Genomic DNA, 24,608 nt, shown 5'->3' on the forward strand with positions numbered 1-24,608 from the left:
AAAATAAAAAAAGAAATCTGAAGGAGCAAGATCTTCACTGTAGGGTGTGGTAAGAGATGGGGTATAAGTTATCAATTAAATTTTTGTAGGACAGTCCTTGGAAACTCTGAAAATGAGCAGTCATTTTCTCAGGATGAAAATAAATTTTCATTTATTTTTCTTGCTTTTTACAAGAGTGCAGTTTTTGGTTTTCTTAAAATGTCTTCCTTTTAAGTCCTCATTATTGTCCTCTGCCCTTCAAGTAAATCTATCAATATTATCTTTTTGGACTCCCCCAGAATAGTTGTCATAACCTTCATAGCTGATCTCTCTGCCTTGAATTTAATTACGGAAGACATCCCCTCAGAAGCCATTGTTTGGATGGAACCTTGTTCTCTGAATCATATTGGTAACTCTCTGACTTTTCTCCAGTTACAATTTGTCCCATACAATCATCTTCATCAGTTTTAATAAGCTTAAAAAGTTGATGTAAAGATCAGTTACTTAAGGTAACTGATCTTCATGCAACAGTTTTTTGTTGATATTTTTTTGTTTTTTAGTGTTCTTTTTTTTGTAGACAATTTAGCAAGATTAAGATAAGTATATTCCTCCACTCTGGAAAACAACAGTATAGCATTTCCTCAGAAAGTTGGAAATAGAAATACCTTATGATCCAGCATTCCTCTACTTTGTATTTATCCACAAGAAATATGAGCTACAACACAAGTAGATATATGCACACTGTTGTTAACAGCAGCACTATTCACAATAGCAAAATGATGGCGACAGCCTAAGTGCCCATCAATGGAAGAATGGATAAACAAACTGTGGTACATACACACAATGGAATATTTTGCTACCTTGAAGAATAACAAGGAAGCTGCAAGCCACCACATAACATGGATGAGCCTTGAGGACACTATGCTGAATGAAATTAGTCACAAAAGGACAAATGTTGCATCAGACCATTATTGTAAAAGCTTAAGAAAAGATACTCATACTAAAAGGGAAAAAAAAAAATCTTTATTGGTTACCGGTGGAAAGGAGGTAACCCTTTGTTGGTTACCAGTGGAAAAGAGGAAGGGAGGCAATGGTAGAGCACAGGGTAGAGAACACATATATCATAGTTCTGGCATTGGGGAGGGCAATACACAAGAAGGGGAAGGGAGTGGAAGAACAAGGTATACAGAAGTAGATAAAACACTGAGACAGATTTGCATGGGCTAAATGGGGCAGAGGTAAATAGTCATACATGCTCAAACTTGGAACAACAGGGCTCTGTGATACAGGGATTGAGGCATAGTCTGAAGAGGAGAAATAATACTGAGATGCTTGACTCTCTTATGAATATTGATTTCCCTTGTCTACTACTGTAAAATAGGCACTTGAGTGGGATAGAAAGGAATGTCGGGAAACATTACTACAGAAAGCTTGTAAACCCATCTTCAGCTTATAATTTATTGGAATACCTAAAAGGAGTTCTACAACTTGCCTAGTGAAATAGGCCTCTTGCGGAACCCTTGCAGTGTATATGACTTAGGCAGAATCCTGAGCCCCCTCCAGAACCTTCTGAGGTGGGACATTCCCACTAGAAAAGACAAGCAGAACAGTCTGAAACAGCTAGAGTGACAGAAGATACATCTTCACAGAAAGATTATTAGGAAAAACCCGAAACAAAAATGGCAGCATGATTGGCTACTACAAGAATAAACAAGTTGTTCGCCAGGAAGTCATCAAGGCAAGCAATCAAGTTCCTTCAGGACAACACCCCTGTGAGATGGACACTCAAAGGGAACACATGAGCAGGCATGTAAGCTTGCTGACAACCACATTGGTCTACTGGTGAGTGGAAGAGGGGGAAATGCAGCAATGAAGGAATTGGCTGAGCTCAACCATATTCCATAGATTTCCATTGACCTGGAGATGAGAGAAAGAAGAAGAAGGGCTGGTTGGTCCAAAGTGTGGTGAGACCTGGAAACATGGACAAGGACATAGCTGTAGAGAAATAGAGCTGAGAGTGAAGCATCCAGATTATATGAAGTTAGGGGAGACACACAAGAACACCCAAACTTTCAGATATTACCCATCTGACCTAGCCTAAATGGCTTGATAATCAGAACTCAACTAGAGTTCTGTGATAAAGGAAATGAGGGTAAATTGTGATAAGTTGATGAATTTGACCTATACTCGTGGAGGTAGTAGCTCAAAATACCAACAAAGAGGAAAGGAGTCTTCATATAAAATATCAATGCTATGTCCTCTGTATACAGGATAGATAGGAACAGACAATTTAGACATTGGCTACCAAAAATGAGGGGGCAATAAAGGCATGAAGTGGCTGGCTTAAGAGTTTTCAAGAAGGAGTTTATTTTAGGAGTGTGTTTGGGAATATAGAGTCTCCATTGAATAGTTTTCATCTTGGCTAGATGGGTCTGGTTAAAAAAGATGGGTATTAAGATTCTTATGATTCAATAGTTAGTAATTGTTATCTGACTAGTTGAGACTCTCACAATTGTAAAGGTAGAAGATTTGGAACAAAAATGGGAGAGTAGTTAATCTTACAGTCCCGAAACAAAGGACCCTAGGACAATCAAGAGAGGAGAACACAAGTGGAATGTGGGACCCTAACCAGAGAAGCAGTGACACCAGAGATGGAGGTAGAGATGGGGTCATGGAGAGAGGAGGCAGCTGAGGACTCTAGATTCATGGAAAATGAGGGACTGAGAGCTGGTGTCTAGGAAGCAAGCTTGCAGAATGTGCCCTTTGGTGGTTTAAATTCGAGGGCACTTAGCAACAACAACAACAATATAGAAAGGAGTTCTGATGTAGTGCTGTGGGTAAGTACTAAACTGCTACATATCAAGGTCAGCAGTTCAAACCCACCAGCTGCTCTTCAGAAATGTTATGCAAGGTTGCTATGAATCTGAACCAACCCCATGGCACTTAATAACATTTACTTAGAGAGGGAAACAATTTAGATACAAAGATAATACAAAACGTTTCTTCAGAAGCATACAAAGCATAGAGGAGTCTTTTTCAACTTCTGATAATTATACCTTGTACTGGGGAAATAATCTGTAGTGGGTACAGAGAATAGTTGATCCATTAGACTCAGGGATTCTTGTTTTCCTCATTGGAATTGTCTAAATAATAGATAATAATTTATAGGCATTGTGTTGTCTCATACATTTCAAATGTTAAAAATACGACATGCATTCAAATGCATAGAAGTCAATTAAAAAAAATCTTAATTAAGAAATATGCAGAATGGTAAAGCTGATTCAGAAGTAAATTTGATAAACAAGTTTTATATAGCCATCGTAATGATGAATGTTAGCTTAAGATTGCTGGGCAAGTGAAATACTGGATCATGTAGTCAAGGAGAAGACAATAATAGCCTTGATTGTTACCTTTTCCATCAGATGTAAATAAATCATTTGCATCTCTACCAGACAAAATCACTTGTAATTTATTAATCTTCTACACAGCTATTTTACTGAGTTTAATTTTATTGAACCCTGATCAATAGTAATTTGTAAGTCAAACAATGATAGAGTCCCTTAGAGAATTAGATAGTTGTTAGAGCTGTTAGACAACGTATCAGTGTAATATTGAAAGCTTAATGCACTTTGAGCCCTATTATCAAGTTCCAAATCTGATTTTATTCTTGTTCTTGTTTGGTGTCGTCAAGTCAGTTCTGATTCATAGCAATTCTGTGCACCACAGAAGAAAGCACTGTCTGGTCCTATGCCAGCATTACTCTTGAGAACATTGTTGCTGCCATTGTATCAATCCATCTTTTGGGGTTCTTCTTTTTCACTGACAGTTCACGTTACCAAGCATGATATCCTTCTCCATGGACTGGTCCCTCCCCTTAATATGAGCAAAGTATGAGAGAGGAAGTTTCCCCATCCTGGGTCTTAAAGAGCACTCACGCTGTACTTCCAATATTGGCCTTTGGTTCTGCTGTCAGTTCATTGTCATTGTTGTGGTTAAGTGTCATTGAGTCAGCTGCAACTCATAGTGATTCTATGCTCAACAGTCCTGTGTCATACTTACAATACTTTAAAGAGATTTAGTGAAGAAGATTTGCCTAATGCAATGCATCATTTGATGTCTTGACTGCTGCTTCCATGAGTGTTGATTATGGATCCAAGCAAAATGAAGTCTTTGACAACTTCAATCTGTTCTCTCCTTTTATGGATGTTATTTATCGCTCGAGTGGTGAGGAGTTTTGTCTTATTTACACTGAGGTACAACCCATACCAAAGACTGTAGTTTTTTTTGTTTTTGTTTTTGTTTTTATCTTCATTAGTCTTTTAAGTTCTCTCTGCTTTTAGAAAGTAAGATTGTTTCAACATACTGTAGGTTGTTAGTGAGTCCCCCTCCAATCCTGATGCCTTGTTCTTCTTTATATAATCCCATTTCTCTAAATTTTTGCTAAGCATACAGATTGCTTAAGTATCGTAAAGAATACAACTGTGGTGCATACCTTTTCTGATTTAAAACAATTTTATATCCCCTTGTTCTGTTTGAATGAATACCTCTTAGTCTAAGTACATGTTCCTCAGGAGCACAATCAAGTGTTCTGGAACATCCATTCTTCACAATGTTATCAGTTGAAAGCCTTTGCATAGTAAATAAAGCACAAGTAAACATCTTTCTGGTATTTTCTGTTTTCAGCCAAGATCTATCTGAAATCAACAATGATATACTTAATTCAATATCCACTTCTGAATCCATCTTGAGTTTCTGTCGATGTCCTGTTGTAGTCAGTTAATTACTTTCAGTTTGACTATTATTCATGAGGTTTTCAGTGGCTAAATATTCATTAGGTAAATCTGATGCACAAGACCTCTTTAAAGTGTTGAAGAGCCAAGATGTCAGTTTGAGGACTACAGTCTGCCTGACTCAAGCCATGGTATTGTCAATAGTTTCATATTTATGTGAAAGTTGGGCAGTGGTTAAGGAAGACCACAGAAACATTGATGCATTTGAGTTACGGTGTTGGAGGAGAATATCAAAAGTACCATGGGCTTCCAAAAGGATAAACAAATCTGTGTTGGAAAAAAATGTAGTCAGGGTATTCCTTAAAAATCAGGATGGCTTCATGTCTCATGCTTCGCACATATTATCAGGAGGGACCAGTCCCTGGAAAAGGACATCATGATTGGTAAAGTGTAGAGTAAGAGAAAAGAGGAAGACCACCAACAAATAGATGGTAAAAGTGAAAGCAGCATTGGATTCAAGTATAGCAAGGACTGTGAAGTTGGTGAATGACTGGGCAGTGTTAGTTCTGTTGCACATAAGTTACTATGAGTCGATGTCTACTTGATGGCATCTAGCAACAGCAAACATTCAAAGTAATTTGCCTTTCCTTCCTAGTTTGTGTTAGTCTGGAATGTCTACTGAAACCTGTCCACCATGAGTGACCCTGCTGTTACCCACAGTTTCCAGCATCACAGCAACATACTAGCCACCACAGCATGACAAACGGATAGACAAGTGGGCAAAGACCTTAAACCGATCCAATTCTGCACTTTCCCAGCTAGGTAAGTATGAGCTCCCACTCATATTAATGTTGTTGTTGTTAAGTGTCATTGAGTCAGTGCCATCCCATAGCAATCCTGCATAAGGTTTCTGAGGAGCAGCTGGTGAGCTTGGCCTGTTGACCCTGTAGTTCAAACTGACTTTACAGTCCAGCTCATTAACTCACAGCGCCACACTAGGACATAATTATTGTGTGTAGATAACTGGACAAAAAATTGTTACATGAAGAACGGATAGAAAAAATCAACTTAGTTAGGAAACTTTCACAAGATTATATTGCTAAGGATAGATGAAACTAGACTTCTACCAGTGGTCTCTATGGTTCCAAGACTTCTACTCTTTAATGGACTTACCATAGGTCACCAACTGATTGACATTATTCATAAACCAAATGTCAATTTAATAATTTTGCTTTTGCTTATTGCTATTATTGTTACTTAGCCATAGTGTGGTGCTGTAGGATAAGCAATGGACCTGTAACCACAAGTTTGGCAGTTCAAACACACCAGTTCTTGGAAACCTTACAGTGCTTCTATGAGTCAGAATCCACTCAAGGGCACTTAACAGTAACATTCCTGTTATCACTAGAGTGCTCAATGCATACTTGATTTGTAATAAGAAATAGAAGTAATGCCCCTAATTAAGTTATCATTTATGTGCAAAATTCATAATCCCGCTTTTCACCTGTGCAAAATGTTAACATATGGTTCTTACAGAAAAATGTCAACTATCTTACTCTATCCTATTTCAAACCCTCAACCTTCAGTGAAAAGCATAATTGTAATTTGGTAGTTATAACCAACCAAATAACATATTACCATGGGCAAATCTGCTGCACAAGACCTCTTTAAAATGTTCAAGAGCAAAGATAGCAGTTTAAAGACTAAGCTTTTAGTCTGACTCAAGTCATGGTATTTTCAATCACTTCATATGCATGTGAAACCTGGATACCTAATAAGGAAGACCATCTAAGAATCGATGCATTTGAGTTATGGTGTTGAAGAAGAATATGAAAAGTACAATAGACTGCCAGGAAAAAAAAAAAAAAAAAAAAAGTCTTTGTTAGAAGAAGTGAAACCATATTTTTCCTTACAAGCCAAGATGACCAGACTTCATCTATCATACTATCATACATATTATCAAGAGGGATCTGTCCTCGGAGAAGGACATTATGCTTGGTAAAGTTGAGGTTCATCATAAAAGATAGTCCAGCATAACACGATGGACTGGCCTCATGACAATAGCATTGGGTTCAAGTGTAATAGTGGTTAGGAGATTGGCACAGGACCATGCAGGGTTTTGTTCTCTTGCACATGAGGCTACTATGGGATGTAACTGACTTGATGGCATCTAATAACAACAGAAACATTTAAAAAACTCTGACAAGCAAGAAGTTAAATGATATAGAAATTCCATAACAAAAGATTGTTGTTGTTAGGTGCCATCAACTTGGTACCAACTCATAGCGACCTTATGCACAACAGAACAAAACACTGCCCGATCCTGGGCCAACCTCACTACTGTTGCCATGCTTGAGTCCATCGATGCTGACACTTGGCCAATCCATCTCATTGAGGGTCTTCCTCTTTTTCTCTGACCCTCCACCTTACCAAACATGATATCCTTCTCCAGTGACTGGTCCCTCCTGACAATATGTCCAAAGTATGAGAGACAAAGTTTGGCCATCTTGGCCTCTAAGGAACACTCTGGCTGCACTTCTTCCAAAATGGATCTATTTGTTCTTTTGGCAGCCCATGGCACTTTCAATATTCTCCTCTAACACCATAACTCAAAGGCATCAATCAAAGGCATATGAGGTTATTGAAAACACCATGGCTTGGATCAGGAACACCTTAGTCCTCAAGCTGGTATCTTTGCTCTTCAACACTTTAAAAAAGTTTTGTGCAGCAGATTTGCCTAATGTAATATGTCGTTTGATCTCTTGACTGCTACTTCCTTGAGTGTTGATAATTGATCCAAGAAGAATGAAGTCCTTGACAACTTTAATCTTTTCTCTGTTGATAAGAATGTTGGTTATTGGTTCATTGGTGAGGATTTCTATTTTCTTTACATTGAAATGTAATCCAAACCATCAGTAAATATTTTAAGTCCTCTTCACTTTCAGCAAGCAAAGTTGTATCATCTGCATATCACAAGTTGTTAATGAGTCTTCCTCAATCCTGATGCCACGTTTTTCTTCATAGAACCCAGCTTCTCGGATGATTTGCTTAGCATACAGGTTGAATAAGTATGGTGAAAGAATACAACCCTGTCTCACACTTTTTAAAATTTTAAACCATTCAGGTTCCCATGTTCTGCTTGAATAACTGCCTCTTTGTCCATGTACAGATTCTTCACGAGCACAATTAAGGGTTCAGGAATACTCATACTTCACAATGTTGTCCTTAGCTTGTCAAGATCCACACAATTGAAAGCCTTAGCGTAGTCAATAAAGCACAGATAAACATCTTTGTGATAGTCTCTGATTTCAGATGTCCATTGGACATCAGCAATGATATCCCTCAAAAGATTAGTAGGCAACACATTTTTCTCTTTTTTTTATTGTTCCTAACAAAAAATCTTATTTTTCAAATATGACCATATTACTTAAGTAGCTAGCATTTCTTTATGGGAAGTTTTTTGTTACAAAAAAAAAAAAAACATTGAAATAGCCATTTCTTTTTTAAGTACTCTCAAAGAAAAAAATATATATATAATTTAAAAATTGTTAGGTGGAGGAAATTTGTTCCTTACTAAGTGATCAAAGGTATTGTAACATTGTTGTTGTTGTTAAGTGCCATTAAATTGATTCTCACTCAAAGTGACCCTATGCAGGGTTTCTGAAGAGTGGCTGGTAGGTTTGAACCACTGACCTTGCAGTTCAAACTGACCTTGTGATTCAATGCATTATCCTGAAGTGTGAAAAGTTATCTAGAAAGAACTTTTCTCAAGAAATCCATTTAAGATAACCACTAAAAACCGTACTACTACTAATAATGGACAGATGTAAATCCCTCTTTCTGTGTGATAGATCATGGCTATGCTGGGAATATTTCAAATCAACAAAGTAAACTAGTTGTTTTAATGAAATATATAGTAATTTTTAAAAAATCATTTATTTTTAAAAATCAAATATGGTGATAGCATTTTTCGGTTGAATATGGATTATCTAACCTTGAGATTGTCATTAACAAGCCATGTGTGAACTGTGGAAGTTTGGAGATTGTACATGTATAAATACAACTGCAGCTATTTTTTCTCCTTTTTAGTTTATTGGATTCACTACAGAAGTTATAATGTATTAACCCATACTTCTGTGAGTATTGTGTTTCCTTAGATAATTCCCTGGCGGAGGTAATTTGAAAATACTAAATTAACTAAAGTCCTATTGACTCACACGTTTGGATTCCTGGTATCTAAAATGCAAAAGAAGTAAGACACTCCCAAATTATATCCAATTAGACACAGTAAAATATGCATCACTAGTTGATGAGAAAGTAGAAGACTTGCCCCAAAATCTTGTTTTAGAGTTTCTGATGGTTACTTTTCTTCTTACACATCATTTAAAAATATATTTTTTGGTAAATTTACATCTTATTTTCTTTATAAGCATTTACTTATAGAAATGATTTTTCATGAGAAGACTACAGGAAAGATAGAAAAACCCATGTAACTTTCCTGTCCACACTCTTCCATCCAATTAACGGTGAAAGGAAATAGTGACTTAAATAGAGCCATAGGTGGATCCTGGGTGGCGTGGTGGTTCATTCATTTTGCTGCTAACCCCAAGATCGATAGTTTGAACCCACCAGTCACTTGACAGGAGAAATACGAGGCTGTTGCTACTGTAAAGATTTATATCCTCAGAAACTTTATGAAGCAGTTCTACTGGACCTCTGTTGTTGTTGTTGTTAAAGGCTTTGGAGTGATAGCAACCTTAGAGTTTCCAAGGAGGGACTGGTGGGTTCTGGACCACTGACATTATAGAGTTAGCAGTCCAGTGCTTATCCTATAGCACCATATCAAAATCCCACTCTGTCCTTTGTTGTTGTTGTTAACAGCTGTCAAGTCAATACTGACCCATAGCTACATGTATAGGGTTTCCAGCTGGTGGGCTTGAACTGTAAACCTTGTAGTTCGCAGCCCAGTGCTGGTCCTATAGCATTACACTAGGACTCCACTCTGTCCTTTGTTGTTGTTGTTGTTTAATGCCATTGAGTCAGTTCTGACTCGAAGTGACCCTGTATAGGATATTTGAGGAGCAGCCAGTGAGTTTGAACAACTAACCTTGAGATTCAACGTGACCTTGCACTTCCAGAGCTTATCCTACAGCACACATCAGGACTCAGTCTGTCCTTTAGGCACCTGTCAAGATTTACAGCATCAGAAAGCCTGGGAATCAGTTCTACTTTGTCCTAAAGGGTTGCTATGAGTCCGAATGAACCCATGACAACGGGATATCTAGAATCACAGGGAAATAGAAAGTCCTGGAAAACCATGATTCCTAAATCCATGCCATCTCATCTGAATTTAGCATATCTTGACAGGCAAGTATTCATACATAAGATTGATTTTTGTTGTTGTTTTTAAGTGCCATCTAGTTGGTTCGACTCATAGTGACCTTCTATAGGGTTACAGAGGTGTGACTAGAATGAATTGAACCACAGACCTGTGGTTAGCTGTCCATTTCTTATCTTGCAATGCCACACCAGAACTCCAAGACTGATTTTGGTGGTGGTAGCCCTGGTGTGGTGCTGTGGGTTAATGCGTCAGACTGCAAAGCCGTTTGAACTGCAAGGTCAGCGGTTCAAGCTCACCAGCTGCTCCTTGGAAACCCTATACAGGGTCACTATGGGTCGCACTTCACAACAACAGTGTGCTGTGGAGTCCGTTAGAAGGCTGAAGTTTTTACCTGATCCGACAGGCTCGTTTTTCTCCTGCAGAGCGGCTGGTAGATTCAAATTGCTGTCCTTGGTTAGCAATCAGTTTATAATCCACTTGGTAGCGGTGGTAGTTATGTGCCGTGGAGTCGGTTCCAACTCAGCGAAACTCGGGGTTTCAGAGGCTGTAAATATTTACGGGAGCAGAAAGCATCATCTTTTTCCCGCGGGACTGCTACCTTGCGGTTCACAGCCGGATTCGAAACCACTACGCTACTAGTGCTCCACACGCTACCATTAATTAGATATAAGTAGAGGAGGCCTCCCGGGAAGGGAACATAGCAAACATTTTTGGACAATCTATACAAACAATCATTAAGTTTGTACAGATAAGGAATTAGGAAATCAACAGTGCCTAGGGTTCTTGAGATCGCTTTGGAAGGAAAAGCAGACCGGGTAGGAGTGGAGGCTTGAAACCGGGTGCAGAGTTGGGCAGAGGTACACGCAGGGCCAGTAACAGCTTGCTTTGTAATTGCTTACTCCAAGGAGCTCTGGTAGTGTAGTGGTTACAAATCGGGCTCCTAACCTCAGGGTCAGCAGTTCGAAACTACCAGCTGTTCCGCGGGAGAAAGATGAGGCTTTCTGGTCTCGTAAAGATTTACAGCCTCGAAAACCCTGTGCTGGGTCACCATGAGTGGGAACCGACTCGGTGGCCACCAACAACAGCTCCTTCTGTGGCACTGTCGGATAAGGTTTGGACTACTAATTGCAAATGGAGTCCTAATGGAGTCCTGGGATGGCGCTGTGGGTTAATGCGCTGGACTGCAAGGTTGATTTGAACCGAAAGGTAGGTGGTTCAAGCTCACCAGTCGCTCCTTGGAAACCCTATCTAGGATCGCTAGGACTTGGAAGTGGTTCAACTGCAATTAACAACAAGATGGTTGTTGTTGTTAGTGGTGGTTGTTGTTAAGTGCCCTTGGAGTCGGATCTGATTCATAATGACCTTCTATAGGGTCTTCCTGGAAATGGTTGGTGAGTTTGAACCACCGACGATGGAGTTCAAATCGGCCTTGCAGTCGATTACCAAGCCACACTAGGACTCACCTTCACCAATTGTTCCTCAGAACTCCTATACAGGGTCGCTACGAATCGGAAGTGAAAACAACAATGTTTCCAAACACTTACCTCTATTGCTTTGGTTTCTCCTGATTGCATTTAATAGGAACATGCTGATTTCTGTCAACGTGGAACAGAGGAGAGGAGTTTCTTTAGCTGCTTTTTGTTTTTGCTAAAAGGAGATTTTGATGGGTACGGACATGCTGACTAGGTGTGAGGCTGCTCTGGAAATGGAAATGGGAAGGGCTAATGATAATACAGAGCAGAAGCGAATTACATACAAGCCAATGCTCTCCAATGTCGCAGCCTTACCGACCACACAGTAGGACCATCTTCAGCTTATTCCTTTCCGCTTTTACTTTTCCTATGTTTCCATCCCCTAACTATGAACTCCATTTGTGAAGTTAAAATAATTCCAGAAAATTTGCTCAAGGGAAAAAAAAAAAAAAAAAAAAATATATATATATATATATATATATATATATATATATATATATATATATATGCCCTCTATTTTTAGAAACAATTTACATTAGAATTTTACATTTTGACTTTCAGTCAAACCTCTCTAACACAGCTATGGAGTTGGCCCTGAATCCTAGCAGCCCTCTATGTACAATAGAACAAAACGCTGCCCATTCTAAAATTACGTTATTTGTCAAATAATAAGAATTCACTGAAAAATGCATTTGTATGGTTCTAGAAATGAGTGAGCCCTTCCACCTCTTACATTTGCTATTACTCAGCCATGGAGCACTGCATTTAAATTTCTGAATTTATAGATGGCATTGGGGGTTTTAGGGCCATTATAGAATCTTCAAGACTTACTTTCAAAAACTAGTTTCAAATTGCTTGCTCTGCTTAGTGGCTAAGATGTTACACATATTAAATAAGACTGCACATTTGGGTTTGTCTTTAGAGTTTTTTTCCTTATAAAGTTATTTTTCTTTCCTTTTTTTAAGCATTGAAATGGTCAATCAAAGTAATTTGCAGAAGTTAAAATGTAACACGAGTGTCACACACAGAGTGTGAAGATGTGTCTGTTGCAGCTAGACCAGGAAAACAAACCATTACCAGGTACAAACAGCTCTGTGTTGGAAGAAGTGCAGCCAGAGCGCTCCTTGGAGGCCAGGATGGCCAAACTTCGTCTCTCATACTTCGGACATATTGTCAGGAGGGACCAGTCATTGGAGAAGGATATCATGTTTGGTAAGGAGGAGGGTCAGAGAAAAAGAGGAAGACCCCCAGAGTGCTGGATTGGTAAAGTGGCAACAATTGTGAGGTTGGCCCAGGACCGGGCAGTGTTTCGTTCTGTTGTACAGTGTCACTATGAGTTGGTACCGACTCAATGGCACCAAGCAACAACAACAAAGGCACTATGCTTCCTCACAATTGTTGTTATGTAGGAGCCAATATGTCAACCTCTACTTGAACAACCATGTGATTTCCTGCTTCAGGGATTGGTCCCTCCTGATATGTGTCCAGTGTGAGACAAAGTCTTGTTATCCACCCTTTTAAGGAACATTTTTGGAGTCCTGGTGTGGTGCTGTGGTTTAATACACTGGCTTATAAAGTTGGTTTGAATCACAAGGTCTGTGGTTCAAGCTCATCAGCTGCTCCTTGGAAACCCTATAGAGGGTCAGAACTGAGTCTACAGAACTTAACAACCACAAAGGAACATTTTTGCCATACTTTTCCAAAATAGATCTGTTCATTCTTTGGCAGTAAACAGTATATTCTTTGCCAACCTTCTCATAATTCAAATGTATCAATTATTCCATCTCCTTTTTTCATTGTCCAGCTTTCACATGCATATACTGTTGCTGGTAAATGCCCTCAAGGTGACTGAAAATAGCATAGCTTGGATTAGGCACACCTAATCCCTCTAAGTGACATTTTTACTTTGCAAACACATTAAAGATGTCTTTTGCAGCAGATTTCCCCCTAGAAGACATATCTGAGATTATTTGATTAATCAATGAGGGGCTAGCAGGACTGCAAAACTGGTTCAAAGACTATTTGAGTAACCAGGCCTGTTGTTAAATGCCATTGAGTTGGTTCTGAATCTTGTTGTTGTTATGTGCTGTCGAGTTGATTCCGACCCATTGCAACCCTGTATAGGGTTTCCATGGAGTAGCTGGTGAGCTTGAACCACCGACCTTGCAGTTTAAATGACTTCACAGTCTGACGCATTAGCCCACAGTGCCACACCAGGACTCCTGAATCTTAACAGCTCTGTATAAGGTCTTATAGGAGCAGTAGGTGGGTTTGATACTCCAACCTTGTATTTAACAATCCAGTGCTTATCCTACAGCACCACACAGGTATTTAGAAAGGAAAAACAGATACTACAAAAGTAGTTAGCTTAATGCAGATAGGCAAATAAATGCTTTTAGGAGTATTTTTTTTGCTGTTGCTTTTGTTACAGAGACGGTATTAGCATCTACATTGAAAAACATTTATGAGTTAACTTCTAATTTATAAATCTGGGACACTACTCAATAGTATGTAGAGAACCAAAAAATAATATATTTTGGGGAATTAAAATGCTCCTTGGGTGGTCTGTTAAAATAGGATTTGGAACATAATCTGCTGCCTTTCCGCTGTCTTGTTTCCAAATTTTGTATATTTAATTTTATAGATTTTTTTAATGTCCAAATATTGAAAATAAATAAAAATACATTAAATTGAAATATCATTGTATATTTAACTGCTCTGAAGAATTTGCTATCTGTTGGCCTACCATATATCCAGCACAGAATCTGAGTTCGTTAATCCATTACTGTTGAATCCATTGTTTGTGGCAACTCCATAGAACTGCTCCATAGAGTTTTATTTATTGGCTAGAATATTTTTGTAAAAGTAAACACAACAAAAGAGAAATCATTTCAATTATTTCTAGATGTACAAGTCGGTGACGTGGGTTATGTTCTTCAAGTTGTGCAGTCGTTTATGTAATCCTTTTTCAAAATACTCCACCATCATTAGCATAAACTTATTGACAGCATGGCTTCCTATCTAACCTTTTGAGTTGTTGTTGCTAAATTTATCATAAATATATATATTTTTAATATTTTAAATATATGTACATATATATATATATATCTTTAAAAGAGCTCAATGCAGATATACATTGTTTCAAAGAAGACATCAAGTTTGAAGCTTCAAGTTTAAAGATTATCTCAGAGCAATTGCTTTGGGGATTCATCTAGTCTTCATGGCTATAGAAAGTCTGGATTATGTTGATAATTTGAAAACTGAGTTTACATTTCCCTCCTCTGTTGTTCTTAAGCTTTATATAGTATCTTTGATCAAACATTCACTATTGGTAGTGGGGCACCACACAGTTCTCGCCTCATTGTTAAGGATGTTCATTCTACTGCTTCATTCATTCTTAATGCTCCCTGGTCTGCTGAGCCAGATGAATGGAGAACACGTTGTATCTTTGATGTCTGCTTGCAAACTAAGCTGTAATATTTATAGAAGTAGATTGTCAAGCACAGTTGAGTGTGTTCTAACTAGGTATAAACTGTTTGTTCCCGTCAGGGAACTGTGAACTCATTGTTACTGGCTAAATAATGTCAACCAGTTTTTAGAACTTTTTATTTTGAATGTGGTGAAAGTTTACAGAACAAATTAATTTTCCATTCAGAACCACATGTACATTTTGTTTCATGCCATTGACTACAGTCTCCACAATATAACACCACTTAGCTACTTCCTTCCTATGTTTCTTATATTCATTCCTCCTATTTTCCTATGTCCTTGGGCAATTGCTGCCCTTTTTGAATTCAAACATTAGATCATTCTAAGGAGTTCCTGTCTTCCTAGTGTTGTGGTTGCTCTTATAGAGATCTCAATTGTTATGCTGAAAATTAAGTACTAGGGGGTGAGCTCCCTTCCAGGTCTGAAGGGTGAGGAAGGGCCATATTTTCAGGGTTCCACCAGTCTCTATCTGCCAGCACACCTGGTCATTTTGAAGATTTTGAGTTTTGTTCCACAGTTTTCTCACACTCAATCCAGAACCTTCTAATGTGATCCTTTTCGGTGTGGTCAGTACTGGGAGTCTGGTACCATCTGGTTCTTCTGGTCTCAGGCTATGGAGGCTGAGGTCCATGTGTCCCATTAGTTCATTGGACCAATTATTTCCATATGTCTTCAATGTTCTATACTCTTCTTTGCTCAAGATGGGGAGAGATAAATCATTGCACTTTAGATGACCACTCAAAAAAATGAGTAATATTTCAGTTTCCACTGGCCCAAGAAGGATGAAGAATAGTATCTTTGTGGACTATGTTGTGCCAGTTGGCCTTGATGTTCCTTGAGGCCATGGCTCTGAGTTCTCATTCCCTTCATATTTATGGTTAGGTCTAAGAAGTTTGTGCAACTTTACCCCCTGTATGCTTTAGTATATTCATGGATAAATTTGCAGAAGAGTTAATTACATACGTAGAAATACCCTCTGTCAAATTTGTATATAACTGTGGGTGTAGTCACATTCTTATTACCACACCATGATGTATTATATTCATTAACAAATTATGAGAATAATAATCTTGACTTTGGTTGAGATGGCTGGCTGGCAGGATCTGAGAGAAACTTATAAATAACTATTCCATGCATTTGGAGATTGCATATAATAATAACTTGAATTTAAATCAGTAAATCATGGGGATCATGAAGTTGTTTAAAAAAATACCTCAAATTTTGTTTGCTTAATGGCTGACTGTGTGCCATTGAATTGATTTCTAGTCCTAATGTCCCTGTGTAGGGTTTCTGAGGCTGTAAACCTCAACGGGAGCAAAATTCCTACTCTTTCTCCCATGGAGCACCTGGTAGATTTGAACTACTGACCTTGAGGTTAGAAGCCCAATGCCTAACCCACTAACTCATCAGGGTTTCTTATTGAATGTTTAATAGTAACATTTATGGTGGTGGTGGTTATGTGCTGTGGAGTCACTTCGGACTCATAGTGACCCTGTATAAGGTTTCAGAGTCTATGAATCTTAATGAGAGTAGAAAACCTAATCTTTCTCCTGCAGAATGGCTGGTAGTTTCAACTGCTGACTTTGAGGTTAGCAGCCCAACCTATAACCTCTACGCTAACAGAGCTCCAACTAACATTTATGGTAACATTTTAATATACTTATTTTTTTCTCAAAATATTTTATTGTTTGTCGGCTGGCATTGATGTGAGTAGTTAGGATGAATATTATCCTAATAGTTTATTAATGAAGATAATACTGTCTGATATACCTTATTGTCAGAAGTTATACCACATAAAATTCAGCTTCAATAGCTCCTTAATTCTACTAAGATCAGAATACTTGTTATGCAGAAGAAACAAAGGTGAGTTTATTCATGCAACAAATACTTAGAGTGCCTATTGTGTGTCAACTGCTATTCTAGAAATTAAGCATGACATGGCAGATCAAACAGAAGAAAATTCTTGTTTTGTGAACATTGAGCTTATGTTCTATTATGAATGCACAGACAATAATATAAAGTAAATATGTAAAGTAAATAGTGTGTTGGGTGGTGATGAATGAAGGAGAGAGTACAGTACAGAAAGGGTTATGACAAAGTGACTCCAATTGTAAAAAATTAATAGACTATATTTTAGAGCAGTTTCATTTTTAACAGAAAAATTGTGCACAAAATACAGAGTGCCCAGATACTTCCTATTCCCCCTAAATGATTTCTTCAATTATTAACATTCTGTATTCTTATAATACATGAATCAATGTCCATACATAATTGTTAATTAAAGTCCATATGTGGCTGGTAGCGTAGTGGTTACAAATCGGGCTGCAAACCTCAAGGTCAGCAGTTCGAAACTACCAGCTGTTCTGTGGGGAAGAAAGATGAGGCTTTCTTCTCCCATAAAGATTTATAGCCTCAGAAACCCTGTACAGGATCGTTATGAGTCAGAACCAACTTCATGGCATATAACCTACTTGTCAGTTGCTCATTAGTCTGTTTCATTTTGGAAGAAACTACAAAACTGTCTTCTAAAGTGGTTCTACCATTTTGCTTGCCCACCAGCTGTGCGATGAAAGAGAGGTCTTGTGGTTTTGCTTTCTCATCAGCATTTACTATTGTTCTGACTGCAGTTTTGATGGTTGACTACTAACTACTTTCAATCCCCAACTCTCATCTTTTTCTATCCATCCTACATCTTATAAAATTCATAGAAAATCCCTTACTCTTCTTTTTTTTTGCCAGTGACAGTGAGTGAAAATCACTTAAATCTGTCTTTGTCCATGCCTGCATGAATCCTCACCCCATCCCCATGCACAAATTACCATAAAAAAGACACACCCAACCTCTTTTCCTGCTGTCTTAAGCATTTTTTTTTTGTTGTTTTGTAACTTGTTTGGCGAACCTGGCCTGGTCTTCACAGACAATATCATTGAGTGTGATGCAGTGAATGATTTCATGTGGTGCTTTTAGCCACATGAAATAGTCTGTAACTCCCATCAATTAAAAGAAAAAACTGTTTCCTAAGGGTTCTCCTTAAAATAAGGTAGCGGAAAATGCTAAAACAAGATTATGTGATTCTGTTGTAAATGACTATTAACAGGGTTAATTGTGATTGTAAAACCTTGTAAATCTAATGTGCCATCTCAGTATCAGAATGGGAAATCTTATGGCCAACAACAAAGAAAAGCCAGGAATAGACAGTATACTTTGGACCCCAAAATCCCTGTGTATTAAACCTCGTCTATATCCAAAGTAAAAGCTGACACAGTAGAGAATTGGCAGAGGACTGTTAGCATCAGAACCAAGAACCAGAGCATTAGACAGACCAGTGGCTTTCTGGACCCAAGGAGTTAAATGAGTAGACGTGAGTGTCCTTGGGCAGAAGGCTCACTTCACTTGCAGAGTAGGGTTCCTCCAGGCACTTAAGTTGGAGAACTAGTTTTGCGGACTCACAGAACTAGAACTGAGCACTTTGGGTTCAGGCTTGCAGCAGAGTAGCATGACCTTGGACCATTTATCAGCAGAACTAGAAGAACTTTGCTCTAGCAGTTCTGAGGTCAAGAGGCAGTGTGGCTTAAAGTCCTACCTGTGGACATGAATGAGAAGAGGTTTTTCTAACCAAAAAACTGTGTCCCTAGTATTTCTCATCCTGAATTGTAACTTGTTAATGCCCCTAATAAATGCCATAATTATGGTCTGTGAATTTTGTGTAGCCATTGCAATGGATTATTGAACCTAGCAGAAAAGGGGAAGGGATAGCTCATATCAGAATTGGTAAGGAAGGTTTGAAGATAGAGATATGTTTGACCTCAACCTCACAGGAATTTGCTTTGGACTAATTTGTTTGATGCTTCTTCCATGCAAAGTTCGAGAAGGACAGAAGGTATCCCCATGCCACCCCCTACTTTTTTTTAACAGTCAGTAATTAACTTTGTCATACCATCTCTATGTGTGTGTGAGTGTGTGTGAGTGTATGTGTGAGTGTGTATGTGATGTCATCTTGTCTCATCATCAGAACCCAATTTTACATCTGAGGGATTCATTCTGTGGAGTGACCACAAGAAAGGAGTTGGAAAAGTTGTGATAAGGAGAAAGCCACACTGAAAGAGGGGCATTTTAGTGAAAAGCCAAAGGAAGGGAGGATGTGAGCCATGTTTTAGGATTACGCAAATGGCTGGAGGTAAAGACATGTTGCAAACTTAAGAAAAGGCAAGAAGGCCATTAGTCTACTGAGAAGAAACCAAAATGGAGGTTAGGAATAGATAAGAACAGAGAAATGAAGTGTGTGGTGGAAATACATTTCAGATAAGATCTTGTGGGTAATTATTAGGGCATTTTTAGGTGCATAGATCCCAGAGAAAGTCTGAGCAACGTAAGACTATTTAGAAAAAGAGCAATGCAAGTTTCAGTTTAACAGAATCACTCTGTTGCTGTTTTTAGAATAGGCAAAGGTCATGGTTGTATGTGAACATCAACTGCTTGGGAGGTAAGAGATGACAGCAAGTTTTGGATCCGGGGGTTAGCAGTGGTGAGATTCTGTTCTGAAGGCCATCTGGATAGAGTTCTGTATCTTGAATATGAGAAGAATTGAAGATGACCACAGTGGTGGCTAAGGAGCCCTGGTGGTGCAGAGGGTTATGTGCTGAGCTACTAAATGTACGGTTAGCTCTTCAAACCTACTAGCCATGCTGAAGGAAAAAGATGAGGCTGTCTGCTCCCATAAAGATTCATAGTCTCAGAAACTACAGAGCCATAGGTTCTACTCTAACCTATAGACTCATTATCTATTAGAATTGTCTCATTGACAGTGAGCTGTAAGGTTCATGAATTATGCAAATGAAATAATGGGTTGGGCTTCACACAACTTATAAGATATTAGGATGCAAGGTCAAGTACAAGACCAGTTAAAAAGCAACACTTGGTATATCATAGAAGTGGAGAAGAAAAAAGTTACGTAGAGGAAAGGAACCAATGCTTTCAAGGAATGAAGGGTAGTGTTGTACTTGTGTAAAGAAAAGAAACCATTTCCATTGCAACATTTTTTTATTTTTTATGATGAAGGTAGTAAAAACAGGGAAGGTTCTTCCAGGTTTAAAAAATATTAAACAGAAAAAAAAATAACTTTTTTCACACAAGATGATATCACAAAACATCATCATACAATTGATTCCAACTCTATGGAGAATCTGCAGAACAGAGTAGACCTGCCCATAGGGTTCCAAGGTTGTCATCTTCATAGACATAGACTGCTACATATTTCTTTGTTGGAATGGGCTCCTTAAAGGAGGAACTATTCCTTTCAATTGCCTCATAATTCCCGATGGCATGGACTGCTTTGACATGAGCATTCCATCTACTCATAACTTTAATCTGTCTATAAGGCATTTGTACACACACACCCCAAAAAAACAACAACAAAAAATGCTGGTACCTTCCTTTAATGAAGGCTACCATCTTATGGGAGCACAGCCTTCATGTGACCTGTGAGTTTTTATGAAGCACTGTTCTCTGGTGACTTCTTGAACAAAGCATTGTTTTTAGGTGCCATTGAGTCGATTGTGACTCACAGAGACCCTATATATGGTTTCTCCAGTTGTAAATCATCACAGGCAAAGACAGCCTCATCTTTCTCATGCTAAGCAGCTGGTCAGTTTAAACTACTGACCATGTGGTTTGCAGCCCAATGCTTTTCCTTCAATATCACAAGCTCATTGCTCAATCTTAAATATTCTGTAGATTTTAGAAATACTTAAAATGTTGCTAATACCTAAATCGGAGGCCTGGTATGGTGCTGTGGGTTAATGCACTGGACTGCAAACTCAGTTTGAACTGCAAGGTTAGTGGTTCAAGCTTGCCAGTTACTCCTCAGAAACCCTATATAGGGTCTTTAAGGATTTGACTCGACTCAGTGATGTGTAACAACAATAATACCTGAATTATTACCAATGAAACACTGGGAATACATTAATTACATGCAATGCAAAACAAACTACAATTTATTTAAATAAACAAAATAGTCCATCACTCTGGGTGTGAAGATCTGAGCTGAAATTATAGTTTTCATCTGCTGGCGCCTTGTAGACAAAGCCTGAATTCAATGTAGTATGAATAAGAGCAGTTGCCACAACAACTTCCAACTACTGAGCTAAAGGGACTATGGTTTTTGTTACTTAAAATCTCCATGGTGGATCTGGCCATTAGACACCCAACCCATGGACATTAAATATCAAGAGGATGTAATTCCCAAGCTTAGCTAGGTATCTGTCAGAATTTTCATAGTTTCTTAAGCCAGTATGTTGTTATCTCAGTGTAATACATTCAATTAATCACTGGGTTTATTCGGGGTCCAGTATTGATTTTTAGGTAATGTCCGCATTAGCTTTTTAAATCATATATTTACTTCTATTTGAAAACATTCTCAAATTAGATAGAGATGATGGCTGAACAACTCTGAAAATATATTAAATATGGATAAATTGTACACTCTAAAGGAACGTGCTTTATGATATGTAAATCATATCTTAAGAAAGGATGTCTTGCATCTATATTTAATTTATTTAAACCCTGTTTTCCTGGTTAAACCTTCTCAAGAAAACATGATATAGAACATGGGGTCTAACTAAGGTTTTCTCAAATGCTGCTAAGTCCACAGGACTTACCAGAACACTGCTGAATGATGACTCTCATCAAGTTAAGTGTTTATGGCTGGCTGCTCACTTTCTTCTCTACCCTTAGGGTCATAAATACCTAATAGGTATTCTTTATCATCCTAATAGTAGAGTGGTAGCATGATTTACTGGTGTTGATCTCATGGTAGAATAATGAGTGCCTAACTTATGGAGCGGTTTAAAAAATGATATATATTCACATTATAATGTTCCCATAAACATGGAAACACTATTTTACCATTAACCTGAAAACAGAGTAAAGAAGATTTAATGATTTATTTAAGATCACATAGCAATTTGATAGTAAAAGATCCATGAATATTGGGACCATCTTTTGCATGTAAACTGGTAATCTGTCCATTTTTCTATTAAGTAAAAAGTATCCAGTCAATTACAAGGATATTAGAATTTAATCACAGAGACAGGAGTTGCAAACACATGTCCCATGTTATTATTATGTTATTAGGTGGCATTGAGTCAGTTATGACACATAGCAACATCATGGACAACAGAACAAAACACCATTCATTTTTGCAACATCCTTAACATCTTTCTTATGTTTGAGTCTTAAATTCTTGTCTTTTCCTTAAAGTATTTAAGAGAATAAAGGACAGTTTGAGGAATAACGTAGACCTATAGTTTTTCTAGTAGCCTTGTGTGCATGTGATCATTGGACAATGAATAAGGACTGTACTTAAATTGATACATTAAAGTTATGTTGTTGGAGGAGAATATTGAAATTACCATGGACTGTCAGAAGAACAAACAAATCTGTGATGGAAGAGGTACAGCCAGAGTGTTCCTCAGAAACCAGGATGATGAGACTTCATCAATCATACTTCAGACTTGTTGTCAGAAGGGGCCTGGAGAAAGACATCATGCTTGTTAAACTGGAGGGTTAGAAAAAAAGAGGAAGGTCCCTAATGAGCAGTACTGGGCAGTATTTCATTCTGTTTGTGCATAGGATTGCTATGATTGGAACTGATTGTACAGCATCTAGCAACAACAATGTATGAGTGTTTCTCTCTTTTTCATTGAACCTCTGCTTTGTCAAGCACAATGTCCTTCTCCAGGCACTGGTATCTTCTGATACCATGTCCAAAGTACATGAGATGACACACTGCCACCCTTATTTCTAGGGAGCATTCTGATTGTCATTCTTCCAAGACAAGTTTGTTCATACTTCAGGCAGTCCATTGTATATTTAATATGCTTTGTTAGCATCATAACTCAAAGGTAGTAATTCTTTTTTTGGGGTTTCTGTATTCATTGTCCAGTTTTCACATGCATGTGAAGTTACTGAAAATCCATTGCTTGGGTCAGGCCCAACTTAAATTTCAAAGAGATCTCTTTGCATTTTAACACTTTAAAGCAATGGATTTGCCCACTAAAATATACCATCTGGTTTCCTGACTGCTGCTTCAGAAGAAAATGAAATCCTTTAAAATGTCAAGAGTTTCAACGTTTATTGATTGCTTATTGACCCAGTTGGGATGATTTTGGCTTTCTTTATATTGAGTTGTAATCCATATTGAAAGTTCTAGTCTTTGATCCTCATTAGTAATTGCATCAAATCCTCTTTGCTTTCAGCAAGCAAGGTTGTGTTATCTGCATATTGCTGGTTTTGATGAGCCTTTCCCCAATCCTAAAGAGCCTCATTCTTCTTTACATAATCCAATTTTTCTGATTGCTCAGTATATAAATTGAATAAGTCTGGTGAAAGGATACCATCCTGATGCACAACTTTCCAGATTTTAAACCATTCAGTACCAACTTTTAGCCAAGATCCGTCTAACATCAGCATTGACAGTCCTTATTTGACTTCCTCTTCCAAATTCAGCTTGACTTTTTGGCAGTTTCCAGTGGATGTACTGCTGCAACCATTTTTATTTCTATTCAGCAAATATTGATTGCATGTAATATTAATGATTTTGTGTGACAATTTCTGCATTATATTAGAAATGGGCACAGATGATTGGCTTAGAAGCTGTGTTCCAATTTTTTTTGGCATAGATTAGTGAGTACCTCCAACATTGCATCAGCTGGTTAAAACATTTCAATTAGTATTCTTTTAATTCCGGGAGCCTCGTTTTTCACTAATGCCTTCATTAAAGCTTGGACTTCTTCCTTTAATACCTTTGGTCCTTGATTATACGCTACTTCTTGAAATGGTTTTAAGTCAACCATTTCTTTTTGGTAAATTGATTCTGTATATTCCTCCATCTTCTTTTGATGCTTCCTGCATTGTTCAATATTCTGTCCATATTCTTCTTCTTTTTGTTAAGTGCCATTCAGTCTGCCATGGTTTTGAACTGCCCAGTCCTTATCCTACAGTACCAAACCAGGATTCAATTTTACCCATTGTTGTTGTTAGGTGCCATTGAGTGGTACTGACCCATAATGACCTTATGCACAGCAGAACAAAACACTGCCTGATCCTGGGCCAACCTCACTACTGTTGCCATGCTTTAGTCCATCAATGCTGCCATTTGGTCAATCCATCTCATTGGGGGTCTTCCTCTTTTGCTCTTACCCTCAACCTTACCAAAGAAGATATCTTTCTCCAGCAACTGGTCCCTCCAGACAATATGTCTGAAGTATGACAGACAAAGTTTGGCCATCTTGGCCTCTAAGGAGCACTCTGGCTACACTTCTTCCAAAATGGATCTATCAGTTCTCTTGGCAGCACATGGCAATTTCAGTATTCTCCTCCAACACCATAACTCAAATGCATCAATTCTTCTATGGTCTTCTTTATTCACTGTCCAGATTTCGCATCTATATGAGGTTATTGAAAATACCATGGCTTGGGTCAGGCACACCTTAGTCTTTAAGCTGACATCTTTGCTCTTCAACACTTTAAAAAGGTCTTGTGCAGCAGATTTGCCTAATGCAATACGCTGTTTGATTTCTTGACTGCTGCTTCTGTGAG

The 24,608-nt window shown here is 38.1% G+C and overlaps 1 pseudogene; it reads right to left on the reverse strand.

Annotated features, from left to right (window-relative positions):
* The window catches only part of LOC102816690, a 175,283-nt pseudogene that overhangs the window by 2,665 nt on the left and 148,010 nt on the right, over positions 1-24,608 (reverse strand).

This window comes from Chrysochloris asiatica, unplaced genomic scaffold (assembly GCF_000296735.1).
Source record: "Chrysochloris asiatica unplaced genomic scaffold, ChrAsi1.0 scaffold00264, whole genome shotgun sequence".
Classification (NCBI taxonomy): Eukaryota; Metazoa; Chordata; class Mammalia; order Afrosoricida; family Chrysochloridae; genus Chrysochloris; species Chrysochloris asiatica.